This window comes from Pristis pectinata, chromosome 3 (genome assembly GCF_009764475.1).
Source record: "Pristis pectinata isolate sPriPec2 chromosome 3, sPriPec2.1.pri, whole genome shotgun sequence".
Classification (NCBI taxonomy): Eukaryota; Metazoa; Chordata; class Chondrichthyes; order Rhinopristiformes; family Pristidae; genus Pristis; species Pristis pectinata.
In genome coordinates, this window is record NC_067407.1 from 110,101,744 (window position 1) to 110,120,430 (window position 18,687).

Consider the following 18,687-nt stretch of genomic DNA (forward strand, 5'->3'; position numbering starts at 1 on the left):
GTGAGGATGGGGATTTTTGCTGGGGTTGACTAATATACATTTGGCCAACAAGAAATTTCACTTTGGCGTGATGGAGTATAAACTGAAAGGCCATGGTTCCCAAAACACTGAGATTCCAAGTCTGCTGGGGTGTCTGGGGAAACACCGGAGACAAGAAGAGAGAAAGAGAAAAAATGGAAACAAAAAGATGCAAAGTCAGACTCATGCAGACTCCTAGCAGGTGGCTCATTCTTTACTTGACACCATTAGCAGAAGCCAGAAAACAAATCACCCTCAGTCTTCTGCGAATAAGAGAGTTACGTGCCATGTAGGGGAAAGGGAATCAATATGCTTGAATAAAAAACAAGATGAAAATTGTTTTAGAAATCTCTTAAATTCTGCAGAAAAAGTCACTTCTAAATTAACCATATTCTTGTTTCAAACAAAGGTGAAAATGTTGCTTTATCCTTCATTATTACTCCTTCATTATCAGCAACTGGTTACTGTACAATTTACATAGACTGCCTGAAAAATATTGCATTCTTTTGTAGCTTTAACCTGTGTAACCAACATATGCAGTGCAAATGAAATGAGCAGGAGCGAGTGCCAAAAATGTATCAGAAAAGGTCAGGAAAACTAAAGCCTATCTGGAAACAACGCACAAACTCAGAGATATGCATCTTAAATCATGCTAAATTACATGCTTCATGCTGGTGACTCGGTCATGGGAAATTATCGAGCTACGTGATGTCTCATTTGTTTTTTAACACATTATGCTAAATTACTGAAGGAAAACTCAAACATATTTATATAAATATTGTTTTAACGCTTTATATTTTTGTATAAATATATAAGAAAAACTGAACTATATGTCACATTTTTTATATAATAGTGTTGCATTAGTATACCATATAGCAATATGTGATGCATTCATTGCCATCTGATTTGGATGACTATAAATATGTTTGCCCTTTACACTGAGCCTGCCTGAGGGATTAGCAAACCCCCAAAAGTTCAGATGAATATTATCCGAATGTACATCTCTGCTTGAATAAAGTAGTTAAGCAGCCTGCAGTGTAGTGTGATTGCTTCTGGTCTATTGATAATTTTCCCAAAAATTCATTTCTAATTCTAAGAATCCAAATCCAGTTATTAAAACCCGACACGGATTGCCTGAGCCAAATGGCCTGTTTCCATGTTGTAACTCCTATATATTTCTATGTATTATAATTTCTATGTATCAAATATTAGTTTCTGTAGAGTCACTTCAGTTGCGCCCAATGTTGCAATACTGATATTAGCACAGCAATTATCCAATTTAAGAAATGACATCTCTTTTTTTTCGGTCTATTAATTTAAAATATTTAAAATTAATCCTCACAAAATTAGCTTCATTGCATGCCCTACTCTATTATGGTGAAGAATAGGAAAACAGAATATTGCAAGAAATAAATGCAAACTGCATGACTTTTGCATTACCACTGTCACTTCTGTTCAATGCAGAACCCAAAGACAGAATCCAATGAAAGGATGCCAGCATTGAACTGGAATCCCTTTAAATAGATAATAGATATTTAATTGAGTTGATTGTCAACTTCCACCAGCATCAGTTACTACTTCCACTAACTTTAAACCATGTCAATTGATAGGCTCTCTTCACTTCAATGACCCAGTGCTGCAAAACATTTTAATTCTAATTTGCAATGTTTTACCATTTAGCTTTATTTTACTCTGAGTACCCCCAATCCCAAGATGCAATCTAACCTTCCTGATCAGGAAAAAAGCAAAATATTATCAATGCCTCTCTTCAGTTCAGGTAAGAAAACAGTGAAGAACTGATCCCAGCCTGACTGTTTTTCTTCTATTTCAAAGCTGATATGTCTTATAAAACTCCGCTTTAAGCAGAGTCAAAGTATCAACATCACTCCTAACTGGAATTCTCGGGAGGGGATGTTGTACTGCAGAGTTTCAATCACTATGCCACCATGTAGATTCATTAATTTGAGAAACAAGCATAGTTTGAAAAGAATCACCTCATATATATTCAGAGTGTGTAGTATCGGGATGCATCATTGATATTTCTGAAATATTACTGCACCAACATATGAACTTTATCCAACCAAACTCAATCAAAACAGACTTATGTTCTTTATAATGCAAGTGGAATAATGATTTTTCACAATACTTGATAAGTTAAAGGGGAACTTTAAAGTGCTGACTGACTATGCCAAGGAGGGTAGGGGCCACTGCAGATGAATCTGTTAGATAGTCAATGAAGAACACCAAGCTTTCACTTTCTGGTCATGGATCTAAAACTAGCCTAAACAAGGAAGCCAAATGTCACCTAGTTAACAACTTATAAAAGTCTCAAATAAAATGGATTTAATTAATCTCAAACTAGTCCTAAGCAAGTGTGACCCACACATAAAGCTATCCATAAAGTGGTACTAAACTGTCAGTCTCACTTAAAGGTCAGAAGTACGTCTGATATGAAAAGTGAAGAGGTTTAAGTTCGTCAAATGGAGTACACTCTAATGAAGTTAAAGGCACATTTATAGGATATGCCATTTCACAAGCTATTCCTACTTTATATAATTGTATGATTCACTTAAAAATTAAGGTCTGAAAAATAATGAAGGTCATAACTGACTCACCCTGTTATAAGCAAGGACTGCTTCTGTCAGTCAGGAAATTTAGTCCATTCCACCTTCTACTAAAGGCCACTATAGAGTAGCAACAACCTTCTGCGGGAAAACATAGGTGAGGGTACGGGGATTAGAATAAAAAATAATGAAGTATAACTTTATAAAACCTAAATTTTATCAGAAGAGGTACTGTGGAACTTCACAGCCTGATATCTAATTTCACATAGTCGGTAACTTAATGTAACATCTTCTTAGGACTGTTTGCAGATTCTAAAACTTCACATCTATTAAAATAAGTGGAATTACACTATAGTGCTAAACAAGAAGTAGTCTTTCGAAAACCATCCTTAGAAAAACTACGGAGGAGTAACAAGAGGTAAATCAAGAAACCAGTGTAATATATATTTGTTTACTTGAGGCTCCAAATAAAAGTTTATTAGCTTCTGGTTGTCTTCAAACTAAATGTTGGCATTGAGGCTAAGTGCTCCAAAATCAGGAAGAGTGACTGCAAAAGCACAAAATAGTGTCAGCCATTTTAATTGCCAGATTGCAGTACAGCATACAGAGTAATTGCAGTACACATTTCTGGCACAATGTTTTCAAGTAAGCAACATGGAATAATAGCAAAATTATATCATGCTGACAAAAAAAGCCAAATGGAGCAACCTCTCCAAATCAAAATGCTTGCTAAGCACTTTTCATGAAGAGTTTGCCCTTTGAAAATCCTCTTCTTTCTTGACATATATATTTGTATTTATTATGTTATAATATAAAATTGTGTTTATGTTTCTTGACAGACATTAAACATCAAATTAAAAGAAAAATCAAATTATAGGATTCAACTCTGAGGCATAACCCCAAAGAGCAAACAAAATATTTAGTATAATCATTTATGGTGAACCTTAAAAACAACGCATTGACCCTAGTATGCAGCCTTACATTTAATTTTAAACCTAAAATTTAACTAGAGCATCTAACCATAAAACCTAAAATAACAATTTGAACCCTTAAAACCTAACCTGAGTTACAACTCAATTACTTCACGGAGCCTGAGGCAAACATGTTCAGTCTAATGAATCAAGATTTCCCAGCTGCTAGGGTGGAATGTAAGGGGAGAAAAATTAGAAATGTGTTACCTGATTTTGAATGTAAAACATGCACTTGCGATGGGTACATTCTGCAAGCATTTTTTTTAACTAAATAAAATAATATCCCTCAGAAACCTATTTCAAGTACAAAGTAGGAGACACTAAAGTATCTTCATTTGCAGTTTAGCTTACTTCACCTGGCATGCAGCAGTTTTGCTGACAAGTGAGTAAGGTGTCCTCTAGCCATCGAGAAACAATGGACACTCTTGTCTAAACTTCATGTTAAACTGTCCAAACCTTTAGTTACTGCTATGGAACACCAACAATTGAAAACACAAAATAACTGAAACTTCACAACACAGAGGAGCCCATTCAGCCTATCGTGTCCATGCCAGTCAAAAAAGGAGATATCCAACCCAATCCCACCTTCTAGCACTAGGTCTGTAATCCTGCCAACCTCCTGTCTTCAAGAGCACATTCAAGTATTTCTTAACTGTGATGAGGGTTCCTGCTTCTACCATCCTTTTAGGCAGTGACTTCCAGATCCCCACCACCCCACCAAGTGAAAATATTTTTCCTCATCTTCCTTCTAATCTTTCTACCATTTGCTTTAAGTCTATTCCCCTGGTTTTTAACCCCTCGGCCAAGGGGAAATTGGTCCTTCTTACTCACTCTTCTTAAGCCATTCTTAATTTTAAACACTTCAATTACATCACCCCTCTACTGCCTCTATTCCAAAGCAAACAATCCTAGATTATCCAATCTATCCTCACAGCTAAAATTATCCAGTTCTGGCAACATTCTACAATCATACTATTCCTGATGGTCAGAACTGCATGCAGTATTTAGGCTGTGGTCTAACTGGTCATGTAGGCAGTTCCAGCATAACTTCCCTGCTTTGGCTATCGTCCTGTCCTGTTGCTTTACAGGATCAGTTAGCATATACTCTAATGTTCCTCTGTTCCCTCCCTATATTGCTTTCAAAATTACAAACACTTGAGTGTTAATAAAGCAGCCAGCCTATTTAGATTGCAATAAATAACCCTTATTTTGCATACCTCACGATATATTTTGTTTATAAGTAACAATGATCAGAAACTGAATGATGGTACTAATGGCAAACTGCCAGTTTTTAGGCATTCAGTTGGAAAGCCTGAGAAGAAATTACCTTGAATTTGAAAACTGAGAACTGAAATAAAGGACAAGTTCATTTTTTAACTAGTCACATGGTTACCTTGTTCAACATTAATACTTCCCTGCTACTAGTACAACATTATTAATACTTGAATTTTCTAAAGATCTATATTAGTTTGTGTGATTTTTTTATGTGATTTCCTAAAAGATGTGAAATGATGCAGGAAACTCTGTGACAGGTCATTTGTGTTTGGTAATTCTGGGGATATTAGTTTGGAATGTGTGCTAAACATTCAATGTGATAACAGTTAAAGTGACTAAATAAATGACTCAAATATCATTCTACACTCCAACAATCTTTGACAGATCTGTGCATCTTTTTCATTGAAAGGTTCACAAAATAAATGCATTCAACAGTTTTTGTTTTAAGCTCTGGAAGCTATGGTTACCATTTGACATTCAATAGTTAAACAGTGTGCAGTTTTTGGATTCAATGCAAGAATTTCTCTGAAAGCACAATGAATCTACCAACCTGTGTTACCAAGGAGAGGGCATTAGATCAGCTGACTAAAAGCACTGTATGATATTAATAATGGGTCAAGCTTAAGATTTGTAGTGAGATTTATTTTAATCCTCCATATAAGTGTTATGTTATGCACAACATATTGGGATGAAGTGTTTTCACTGAATGAAAATCAAGTAATTATACCACTAATAAGTAAAAGTAATAAGTTAAACGTTAAACATGTCACAGCAATACCATCAACTTCATTTCAGTGAAACAAATAAGCAGATATAATGAATATATTGAATAATACACGTGAATGGTCCTATTACTCGCATACATGCAAATAAAGCATAAAGCACAATGGTATTATAACGATCTAGACAAACAACACCGGCAGCATTTCCTTGACAACACTGTCAACACCTATTCCGATAGATACACCATGACCCCGAGCTGTATCGTTACACGAAAACGCAGAAAGAATGAATACATATGACTAAAACACTATTATTTCTTCAAAATAATCTACCATAAAACTTACCAGTGCTGGCTCCTCTCTCTGATAAAATATCAGCAAAAGCGACACCTTTGAATGAAATAATGGTTAAGCCAAACTAACCTTATATATTTGCAACTATTTCTGGACTTTCAAAACATATATGCAAACACAAAACATATAAATGCAAACGCGAAAATGAGAAAACAACGTGGCTCAGGGGTCTTGTTTTAAATGGGGGAAAGCGCTCCCAGCCCAACGTGGGTAAACCAGAGTCCTTGATTTGCAGGATCTGACTGTCAGACACTCTGCGTCACGATAAACACTAAAAAGCAATGGTATCAAATTTCAAGAGTGCCACTACGAGGGGTTTAAGTGGAGGGCGAGTTCAACCACTTGCATGTGACCGCATCCTATCAAGACAGGTTAAACGTAAATAAGAAGCTAGCTTTCGACTTTAAGTGTTTTTTAAACTTATAGCTATGCTAGTTAAGGATAGTTCATATGCTCCCAGGCCTTCTAAGTTTTCAGTTATATGTACTCCAGATTTGTTTTTCTGAAGGTGTGCAAATAAGTAGTGAAAGGACCTGGCAAATGCATACGGTTATTGCAGAAATTCATTCTCTAGGCTAAATCTAGTATCAATCTTTTTACGTATACACTGCATTAGGGGCTAGCATTGTGTACTGTTTTGCTGCAACGTCCTGAGAAACAACGGGCCTCCAGTAGAACGAGCGTATTCTCCTCACTGACAACAACTTGGCCAAATCCACTCAAAATCTACACTGGTTAAATGGTAGGACTAGCTACAGCTCACAAGTTACATAAGTGCCGTTTTAGAGCCGTCTCATTAATTCGTTTCCTCGCCTGTCGCCGCTTTAGTGCCTTAACTGTCTTGGAATACAGTAGGATATCATGTTGTTTCTCGCCGAGATAATGCGGCACGCCGGCCCAGCATTCAATGTGACTTTCCCCTTCTCGCTCTCTCTCTCTCTCTCTCTCTCTCTCTCTATCACACAGGAAATATACACTTCCCTTTCTTTTTTCCCCAGTATACTCCTTCCTAACATACACACACTCACATCCGCCTCTCGCACACAGACACCTAAACTGTATATGGTCAGGAAACAAGCTATCTTAGCACGTAACGTGCTTCCTACCACCAGCCCCATGTGGTCACAACAAAACTGAACCAAGCAAGCAAAAAAAATGCAACTGACGCGCCAGGATCTCCAGGCCTACAGTGGATCAGCTGTCAAACCCTAGCATCTATTTTCAGGACAAGACCTACAAATGATAATTCTACATCATCGTGCCCCTCTCGCTGCAGCCGGCGAGCCTGATACAGGAAAGAATGGCAGGAACTTTGGAACCCGAGGTCGCAGCACAGTGGCAACCTTCTGCAAGGGTAACCTCAGCCGCTGCACAGGCGCTTTAATAAAAAAATCGCAAACGGAGACTGTCAGAAAAAGCTGCACGTCTTTTTTCCTTTAGCAAAGTGTGATTGATTTACGATTACCTTGGACAACCTCCCTATCAGAGCGAGAGCTGGTGCCGGGGTTTATTTGGTAGTTTAAAGTAAATGGAAGCCGGCTACTTTCGCTTTAATGTCCACGGGGTTCGGAAACGCTGCAACCCTCTTTACAACACACACGCCTCCCTTTCCTGGCAACCCGTACTCTTTAATTCTGGGGGGTGGGGGTGGCGGCCACAGTAGCTGCCAAGCATCGGAATGGGTGGAGAGGGGGCCAGGGGGTCAAGATCGCCAAGTGATCCCGGTGGCTGTGTCATTTGGAGTCGCCGTGCTGAGTTTTCTGTTTGAAATAAGCGTGCTGTAAGGGCAGTCATGTGATCGGCACACACCCGCCCGGCAATGCGCCCGTCCGTACTCAGCGTGACCCACAGCGTCATCCTGCCTGCTTATTTTATCAATGACAAGTTGCAACAGACGGGACAAAATTCACGATCTCACGGCGCTGGCGGGGCTCCAGACTGATAAGAAATGCGCACTGGAAGTGATTTCCATCTTTTTTTAAAGAAATCACATGATTAATCTTGTATCGTTCGGCGATAACTATGTCAGTTTCTTTTTTTATTAAGATTTTTTTTTAAAAAACCTCAAAAAATCTCTCCTACATAAAGGGTGACAGTTCTCACTACTTCTGGGACTTAATGTCCAGGTACAATCCAAGACTGGTAGATTCGGATCGAGGATTTTACGAAGGCAAATCCCGATCTTCTGATAGAGCGCGTGTGTGTATGTGTGTTTAATTCGGGAATACCAGTGCATTAACAATGATAGATGCTGAGTAGAAGAAAGCTGATCAGAAGGGGGGAGGGGGAGAGTGATGTTATCAAAATGATCTTAGAAGGACATCAATCCGTCACGCGTTATTGAGCACTGTTATCAGTGACTATCATTGAGGGTGTGGTTTATTTTATTTACAGCTCCGAGTTTATTTTTGTATTAATTAGACGCGCGCACCAGAAATAATGGCAAAACGCCTGTTAAAGTACCCTGAGGAAAGAGATGATTGCTTCGCATATTTGACAGCTGTATAATCACCAAAGTAACATCTAAAACTAAGTTTGAACGCATGTCCTATTGTTTGCTTGATCGGACAGAAATAGTTTGTGAGATAGCTGTATAATTCTTGGAGCAATTTTCAACCATTTGCCGTTGTCACTTTCCGTGGTGAAATGGTTGCTAAACAAAAGCTAAAATTCCTGATGGAACATCCCGACTACTAATTGAAAGACTTTAACCGGACACGGAGGTCTAACCTGTATATGCGGTCTTTAACTTCGAACTAGAAATGATCGGGTGATTCAATTTATAATTTCTGTATGTTTAATATTTGAAACGGGTAATAAAACACGTGGAATTAATTACATTTGCGCAAATAGAGGCTGCAGATTGTGTTAAAACGCCAAGCCACATTTTGAAGTTGGGTTTCAGTACTTGACATAATACGTCGAAGTAAGATTTACAAAACAAAAATCAGGGGTATATTTACAACAATCTCTCCAGCCACTGTCGGCGGATATATCGCTGCTGTTTCAGTGCTGGCGACTGAATATTTAATTTATAAAACTGAAAATTCCCGTCTCATTCTGTTCGTTCTTAATTTAAATTGAAGAATGGCTCCTTTCATAGTGCGGCCAACATTTTTCACTGCCTTCAACGATGAGGAATAAAAAATATCGAATATTGAGTAATTCCACTCCAATTTCACATAACAGCAACCTTCATCTTATCCTAGCGATAGAGCACGGCAGATACTACAGAGACATTTAGCATGCATTCCATCTATAAAATATGCATTATCTTGCTTCCTTCATGTGAAAAATTACTGGATGACACATTTGTCAAATAGTAAGACGCAGAAATGAATTCGTCATATATTGGGGGTTTAAGCACATCTATTTAAAAAAACAACAAAAAAGCTTTAGCATAAAGAAATTGCGTTAGACATAAAGAACAATAAGATACTTGGTGCCGAGATGTAATTATTGAGGTACTCACATGGTTCGTGGTTGCAGCAAGATTGAGTTAATCACAGCTTGGGACCTTCCTCCTGGACTCAGCAATAGCAAATGGCCAAATAGCTGCACTCAACCTGACCACTTAGCAACTTCGGAACAGACAGAGAGGGGGAGATCAGTATTACCATCCCAGGCTCTGTAGCCTATAAATAGCCAACTTTTTGATTGATACAAGGAACAAATGAGAGAAGAATGCGTAATTTTGCGCATGAGCCCCCCTTCAAGTGGAAGAGAGAAGTATAGAAAGAGAATCTACGGGGATGGATAGAATGTGTGTATGTGTGTGTGTGTGTTTAAAAGAGAGAGGGGGAGGTGGGGGTGGGGAGAGAGAGAGAGATACAGAGACAGAGAGAGCCCCAAGCAGATCCACGCGGCAAACTTGTAGGGTTTGAAGGATTTGCTATTTATCTCAGAGCGCCAGCCTGATACACCTGAGGAGAGAGTAACCCAACTGTAATGATAGGAAAATTTGGCAGAGATCTGTGCATGTTTTCAGCATTTAAAACTTACGGTAGGAACGTGCACATTGCTATATTATTATATGAGAAAATAATAAAAATAAACAAATCTCCATCTCCTATTTGAGTTAGGTGCTGTTGAGAAACAATTGAATCTGGTTCCTGTGTATTTTTGTGTGTTTTTTATGCAAGGTTTATACTTAAGATAAGTCGCCTGTTCTTGCAGTGCAATGCTACAGTTTATATCTTTAGTTTATTTCTTGTTACCCATCGCACTAATTTTATCTTGAAATAAACGCTGTGTGTCTGTTTGGTGTTTGCGGATTAGTTTGAGTAATGTTTCTCTTGCAGATGAGTAAAACTGCTTAGATTATGTGTTGCTCAAGGTGCACCTTGTGTTCGACTACTCATGAATTGGGTATATGATTTAAATGCTGGAGTTATGAAAATACAGATTCTTATGTTGCTGTGTACAGTTCTCGCTCACATTACTTCGTCCTTCCTATTTACAGATAAATCGTGTTTTTATTGTTGCTAATGACATAAGTGCTTCATTTCAGGGGGAACTGGAGATTCATTTAAACTATGTGTCTATTTCTGTATGTGGAATTACATATTATTTTCTTTCCTTTTCGACTCGAAAGGCTTTCCAGGCGTTTTAGAGGGATGATGTGACTAGAAATCAGCCTTTGATTTATGCCCATCAGCCTGTTTCTGCACTGCATACATTTCCAATCTCATGCCCCATAAAATAATAACAAAGGGTCCGCATTAATCCGTCTGCAAGGCTGGCTTTGAAAACTCATGTATATGACTCAAAAGTTGAAGACCAATTATCAACTTCCCACTTTTCCGCTGAATGTTCCTAATTCGACCACCCTTACTATTTTATTGACGAGGATACTCACCTTTACCTGAATGGGCTAATTCGAAATAAAATCAATACTTAAACGTTCCCGAAACCGTCTAACGATAATTTACTTTGTAGAACATCAAAGAAACCTACTACTGTCTGGGAACCCGTAACCCAAGTTGTTACTTTAAAACAGCCTTCGCTGTATATCCACGCCATGTAAAGGAGGCAATATTGTGGATATCAAGACTGCCATATGTATAACAACGTAGACTTGTCTATAAGTCATTAACTGTGAGTCAATCAGAGTTAAGTAAATTTGAATTTGAAAGCATGTTGTCTCTCCAAATTTGAGAATTTAATTACAGTCGGAGACCAGATGACATCGGGATGTTCAAAGTGCAAGGAAATGCAGGTCTCCCTGCTTCGCTCTGGAGTATTATTCCACAACTCTCCTGCCTCGCACATATGCGCGCACTCTTATTATGAATCTCAAGACTGGAAATATAAATATTAAGAGGGTATTTTTTAAAAAGTGTACCACTCACAATCTTTATTTATGGAAAATGCAATTTTGATTAAAGGATCGCTGTCCTGAAGGAAATCTAATACTTATTTAATCTGATATTGGGCTAAATTTGCATTGTTAAGCGTAATTTACTGAGACAAATTTGTTACACTATGTGAACTTAAAGGACTATTATGTTGTTACCAGATTACTACATTAATACTAAATAAAATATGATTTTCACCGCATGAAGTGCATTCTGTTCTCAATCTTTATCCATTAACTCTTTACTAACACGTTTTACTAACACTGCTTCTTAAAGTACAATAGAGTACTCTGCTGTTTTGCCAGTACAATTTTGAAACAAAAGAAGTAGGGCAGAATACTACACTCCATATAAGAGAGTGATTAGATGGTCGAAATATTATTTTAATGCTCGTTATCTTTGATTGCGGGAGTTTACCGCCAACTGGAACACCGACGTGGAAAACAATGCACGTTGTTTAAAGATGAACAATTTAGCTCATGAAGCGTCCTGCTAACAGTGCATTTCAGTGAGAAATGGTAAAGCTGCAGGCTCATGATGTGCCTTTGAATTCTGAAAATAAGATTGCTGAACACATCCGTCTATCGATATGTGACCTTACAATAAAATTTGGACATATTGTGTATATGGTGTTGGTGTAGGGCTGTTGTACCCTTCATCGGACATTTGGTTCAAAGAAGATACTAATTAAGACAGATGAAATATTACTGCAAAGTACCTAGCTTGTTTGAACCATTAACCTTGTAATAAACGTGCTTCAGAGATGAAGAAATCGAAATACTGTATATTCGGTACAGAAGCCTGTGGTAACGCAGTACACGTCCCCGGTGATGATTTTGGGGAAAATTATTAATGATTCAGAAATCAATGTAGAAAACTTGTAGCAACTTAGAGATACTGATGGGAAGAATGTTTTTTTTCTTCCTGGAGTAATTTTGTAATGGTGTACTTTAAAAGAGGGCAAACAGATAGGTCAAAATGGATAGAACTGGAAAACCACAGGTCTGGCATCAGACGAATTCTGCAAAGTCCAGGGAAAAAAGTCTTAGACAAAGTAGTAAATATCGTGAGATCTTTAGAAACTGGGACCAAGAACCTAAGTTAGAGAAGAGCTACAGAATAGATCTGCTGCTGAAGCCGGATGTAGTGGTGTTTGGAGATGGAGATGAAAACTTGATGCATGAAGTTACAAATTGCGATTTGAAAAAAAATGCTCATACGTTGATTAGCAGTAATGGGTTGGGGCTGTTAATGCTAAAAGGGACAGTATTCGATTGCATCTGATAAATAATAATAATGCCCTTTGTGAATATTTCTGTTCAGAGAGTCGGGGGGGGGGGGGGGCGTTTGTAGAAACCCCCTTGTTATAATTCTGCCTATACTGCAGCACGTTAGATTATAACGTTTGTGCATGCTAAACTTTTCCGTGCATAGTAGGCTCGAAATGTAAGCGCACATAGGATATGAAAATTGGGGAAATGATCATAGTTTTATTCCCAATGTTCCAATCTTCAATTTGTCGTTAATGAAACGGAAATTTTAAATACAGCCGTTTTCTCTTTGGTACAGGTACACCGATTGTGTGCCAAATATAATGCTGTACTTGAAGTTGTTCAAAGGAACAGGTGCAGTGAGATATTACATGAATAGTGATAGAAAGTCCCATCCATATGGTTGATGTATGATTAAGTACATTTGCTTCACGCAAAGTACAAAAGAAATGCTACATTCAAAGTTTTAATTGAACAACTTCCATGTGGTTATTTGCAACAAAAATTGAAGCGGCTCTTGGACTACCATGGGTTAACTAGACAACAAACCTTTGGTTTTCCTATGTTCTTCTCGGCACAGTAACATACAGAAAAGTTTAGCATTTTGCCAAGGATGGTGCAAAAGCGATTGTGACTATCTTAAGAAATAAATGGCGCGAAAGATTCAAGTCTCACGTTGTTAACCATTTATAAATTGTAAAAATTACAAAGTAAATATTACAGTCAGCATAGCGCAAAATAAAACACAGAAAAGCACTAAACTGAAGGACATTCGGGGTAATATATTACCTGGATCGACAGCTAGGCCAAACAGTAATGGGCACAAGAAAGCAGAAGTTATAGTTTAAGGTCTGGCAAACTCACATCTAACTTATAAATAAAACGAATGCGGCCTAAAAGAATCTAAATTGCCAGTCGAAACATATGATTTTAGAGGTAATGGCTTTCATTCAAACGACATAAGACGTTTTAGTGTTAGGGAGATGGCTTCAAGAGAGAATTCTGACGCTAAGAAAAGACTTTATAGTGACCTCGAATTTATCTTCATGTAAAAAAAACTGCCGAGTACAATTTAATAGCTTATTATACATGCGTTATATGTCAGGTAAATAGTTAAATATGCTTTTTTGCCTAATCATTGCTATGTGTGCCTGCCTTGTCCTATTAAAGGATCACAATGAGATAACGTTAGATGTAGTTGGAAGTGACGCTGCGCAACATATTGAGGGAAAGTTGGCTTCTGAGACCCGGGAACTTAGAATGGTTTTGTTTTTAACCAAACAGACTAGTTTAAACATAACCATAAGCAGCACAGACTTAAAAACTGGAAACAAAATTACAATAAAGCTGGCAAGACAGTTGACGAGAACTGTGAAATGGCGAAGCACGACTTAAAGAATATTTATTGTGTAGCTGCAACATTTCCCCAACTTCGCTTTATACTGCGTTGCAATATAAGTGTAAGAACGTTGGAATTAAAGGTAGTTTTGCAATAAATCTGAACAGACCTTGAAGACTAGCTGTACAGAGATCGAGATAAACGCGGAGCGAGATTGATAGTTGATAGCAGAGAATGCAATTGAAAGATAAATAGCCTGATGGATAGATAGATCGGAACTCCAACCCAATGTAAAGACAATGGCTTTTAACAATATCACTTATCACTAAGTGTGAAAGTGCAAAATAACTCGAATCGGGTCCAAAAGAAACCTCTAACGCTCTCTGTTCCGTGGTCAAGCACTACTTCTTCAAACCTACAGGCAATTTGGATTTTGATATTATGTGGCAAGACATTAATTGTCCTCATCTTGTGTTTTGCTGAACAGCCACCAAATGGTCACTTACGTCCCAACGTGAAAAACATTTTTCCGTGTTAGCCAAATATCTCATCTTTCCTTATCAATGTATCGGTGCACTTGCAGCAGGTCAAAGAACTAAATACATAGATTACTTCCAGAGAACACCGAAGTCTGTAGCTCATCTCATCGGAAGTTGTACAGGTCTTGATCTCTGAAGTTCACTCCGATTTATAATCTCTGGTGTTTATTTAATGATTTTTTTTTGAAAACGTGGCAATATATTTCAATTATTTTTGCGTCTGATGGGCGATGTAAGCATTATCGCTGTTACCAAGGTAGCATGGGTCAGAGGTTAAAAGTTGAACCAGAAAATACAGAAAGGTGAATGGTGTAGATTTCAGTAATATTTGCACAAGAACGCGCTAACAAGTTGGAAATTCTATCAAAGAATAATAAATTTGGATCTTAATTGTCTCCAGCTAGAATACGACTGTGTCAAAGCTGTAGTAGCGACTACTGTGCTGAGTCTACCTGCTGGCCACACGGTGATTACAAGTAGCTTAGATAAGGGTCTACGTAGTTTGTATGCATTTACTGCTTTTGAAAATAATATTTCCTTGATACTGATAATGAAAGTGCTAACAGAAGGGTAAAAAGGAAATAGGATAGAACTAAACAGCAGAAAATAAAACAATCTAGCTGAGCATGTGAAGTGGTATTGTTAATCATTACACATCGCCGAAGAGTAAGTTACACAGTGTAGCCACATTAAAGAATGGTGTGAAACATACCATTTAAGGTTCGAGATTCATATAAAAATCCAGATCACTGATATCAGTTAAGGGCAACTCGCCGCCTGTAAAATGATTCACGTTAATTTAGATTGACATTAACAAGTCAATTGCAGAGCCGTGCGTTCTCTCGGGTCATGTTCATGTCAGGTGCTGTGGGGGCAACGTATTAAGGGGCCGTATTACCTCGACATCTTGATGGAAAAAATATTGGTACCAATAAAAATGGAGACTCTTTTCGCCCGTGAAACAATTATGTACCATTTGGTTCACACTATCTCTGAAATATCTAGGTTGCTGGTGTTGAGAAGGTCAATATAACAATATATGTGATTTGGCCATTAGGTTGTTTTAATAAAACAATAAAGTGGAGCAAGTACTCAGATAAAGCTCTTAAATATTTAAAGAGAAACTACATTTATCACAAAATAACACTAGTTTAAAATACCCGTCCTATTTTAAATAGTTATTTCTGAAGGTCACATATTAGTTACAGTTTGACCTTGCCCCCTTTTCCCCATAAGCAGATGCCCCAGTTTCATAAATGCTTCACTTCTAGTTCCACAAGGAACAGTTAACAAGGAAATTGGATCCCGACCTATGATTTTTGATTAAACTCAGGGAGACTTCAAGTTTTTAGCATATTATGTACAAGGCTAGCCTCGAATAGTATCATTTAAGTTAAAAAATGCTTGTCAAAGACGACTAGTGGACAGAGGTGGCATAGATGAAGGGCTGCCCTACCTAGAATTGTCACAGACTTCTCAGTGCCATGCCTGCCCGGAGTGTAAGTTTATATCCAGATGGAGGGGGAGGGAGGTGCGTGGTTCTGTGTCACTGTCAACTCCACTTACTTAATTTTCCAGAATTAAACTGACTACTGCTTTTTTGGCTTGTTGAATAATAAACATACAGCTCTAGAAGCAGACTTGGATGAACTCTAGAAAATATGTCCGAGTTGGACTTTATCGATAATCTTCATTTCATGCAACCTTGATACTGTTTAAATTTCTCAACGTTATCGCTCTGCGGTTCCCACATATCTCTGAATTGTCAGCAGATCTCTACCTCTTCTCATTCAAACATTTTTTTCCTAATCTTTAACTCTTTCATAATGGGTTCTATCTAAATCCAGTCTCAGGGAAGCCTTATAGTCTGGTGTGCAGTCCTGCCTGCTCTTTTCCATCCACATCGCTCCTGAAAATATTACAATCAGAAACATTAATATAAAAATAATCCCACCTATATTTGGAGCATGTCTCTATCATCTGAGTGTGAACATTGTGGCAAAGGCAAGGTATTATTAGGGTTGTTGATAGGGTGCACAATATAACTAAGAGATCACAAGGTAGGAATCCCTCCCTTTCTGCACTGCCAGGTCGTTTTCCCCCTTTCGACCAATCATTATTTCTTGTTTCAAAGATTGATTGCATGGTTGGTCATCTATCCAGGTTAATCGCCAAATTCCATTCTTTTTATTAGACTCAAGACTGCCTTCTTAATTACTGCTTTCTAAATAGGGTGCAAGTACAATTAGTGTATGAGGGAGTGAGGCAAGAAAGAAGGTGATGATAGTAAAAAGAAACAAGCAGGAAAACAAATGCACAGTTTACTCATAGAGGTGTTTAATTTAACAGATTAGGGATACAGTTACAGTAATAGAGCTATTTTTAACAAGTATGTATTTTTATCTCCAAAATTATTTTCAACACCACTGTATATGAACTAGTTGATGAAGGCAGATAGGATTTTCCAGAAAATAGTGGCAGGTTAAGGGTGAAAGTTAGTTCCACCTTTTGAAACTATCAACATTTTTTGTACCATTTGCTGCCTTTGTAATGACTTTGGAATGTTCGTTTATTTTTCCTACGATGATTGCCCAGGCCTCTGCTGTAGGTAAAGCTACTTGACTTCCAGAGTAAAATGCCTAAATTTGCTTCTTTTATTGACTGAAGCAAGCAGTCCATTCTCAAGTAAATATGTTCTCCAAGATAGCCTTGTTATTGTGTTTATTGGCAATTGCTAAATGTCACATTAATTTGTGTGGATCAGCTGTTAGACTCATACATTGGAACAATCCTAAGTTACATTTCATTATCTTTTTCTCATTTACATTATCTTTTTCTCACCTTCAGGATGTAGGTTGCAGTAACACTAATTGCCTAATTGCCCCAAGAAGGTGACATTTGTCTGTTTTATTGAACTTCTGCAATTCTGTGGTGAAGGTGCTCCCACAATGCTGGTAGGTCAAGTTTATAAGAATTTTGATCCAGCAGTGGAAGAATGGTGATACACATGAAAGTTAGGACAATGTATGACATGGAGAAGATCTTATAGGTAATATTGTTCCTATGCATTTGCTGGTCTTCTCTGGATGATATAGGTTGCAGGTTTGGGTGATGAAGAAGTCTTGGTGAGTTGCTGCAGAGCATTCAGCTGTAGTACATATTGCATGACTCTTACAGAGGGCCTGGGTGTGCTCCTGATACCTGGACTCAGGTCCTCAATGGCATTCCAAATGCTCCTTCTCTGCTTTGAACTGTTCTGGGCCTGGAGTCAGTGGGGAATGTTGATTGCTTCAAGGAAGCTTTGAGCACATACTTGAATCTTTTCCGCTGTCTACCTAGTAGTCCCTTCCCATGGAAGAGCTTGGAGCACCCACCCACCCTGAAAATCATCCCACAGGTAGAAGTATCTATGGTTCCTACATTGGCATCATTAGCCACTTCAGAACTGACAAAACTGGACTGGAGGTAAGTCATCCATAATCCTGAGTGATTGCCTAGGAAGAAGGTAGTTTAAATGCACAGTGAATGTAAATGCTGGTGAAGGAAGTGTATATTTAGATCTGTGAATAAACAACCAAACAAGTGCTCTGCTCTGTTCTGGTTATTGTCACAGTTCTCAAGTGTTGTTACGACTGCACCCATTTAAGGGACTGGGAAATATTCCTTCACACTCCTGACTTGTGTTTTCTACATAGCAAAGAAGACTTGGAGGGTCATTTGGTGAATCACTTGAAACAGAAAATTCAATTGCTGACACGCTTTGGTAGCCATAATATTTGAGTTGAGTTTCTGGTCAACAGAGATACTTAGGATACTTGAAAGCAGAGAAGCCAAAGATTGTAGTTCTATTTTGTTATCATAAGTTCGGTCATGTTCATATTACCTGGCATCTGTGTGGCATTAATGTTAACATTTTCACCCAGAACTTACTTGTGAGTATGGACTGTCTCATTACCTGATAAATTGTGAGTGGAGCTGAATATTGAACAATGATTAGTGTCTCTTTCGGCCCTGTGAATTAAGGAAAGTCTGTGATACAATAGTTGAGTGTAGCTGGACGTTAAAAATGCTTCCTTGAGGAAATCCAGAAACAATGTCCTGGGGCAGAGGTGATAACCCTCCAACAACCACAACAAATCTTTATTTGGCTCCTTCATGGTACACTTCTTAAATGTCACCTTTCACTTTATCCCTGAAATTGCAGTGAGGTGTTCATTTTAGCAGTGAGACTCTGGAGCTGGATGAAATTGGCAGAACTAAACCGAGCACTGGTTAGC

General features: G+C 38.1%; 1 protein-coding gene across 11 annotated transcripts in view; it reads right to left on the reverse strand.

Annotated features, from left to right (window-relative positions):
- The window catches only part of esrrga (estrogen-related receptor gamma a), a 264,711-nt gene extending 250,226 nt beyond the window's left edge, over positions 1 to 14,485 (reverse strand). For 4 of the 11 annotated variants that reach the window (XM_052011555.1, XM_052011560.1, XM_052011545.1 and 1 more), the window contains exon 1: positions 7,370 to 7,507. The gene's annotated coding sequence lies outside the window, so the exon portion shown is untranslated. Of the gene's footprint in view, positions 1 to 2,633; positions 2,724 to 5,895; positions 5,941 to 6,667; positions 6,922 to 7,369; positions 7,508 to 14,377 lie in introns of those variants that run through there. The other 7 variants (XM_052011547.1, XM_052011551.1, XM_052011559.1 and 4 more) reach the window with 5 other exon arrangements.
- Positions 14,486 to 18,687: the final 4,202 nt, after the last annotated feature.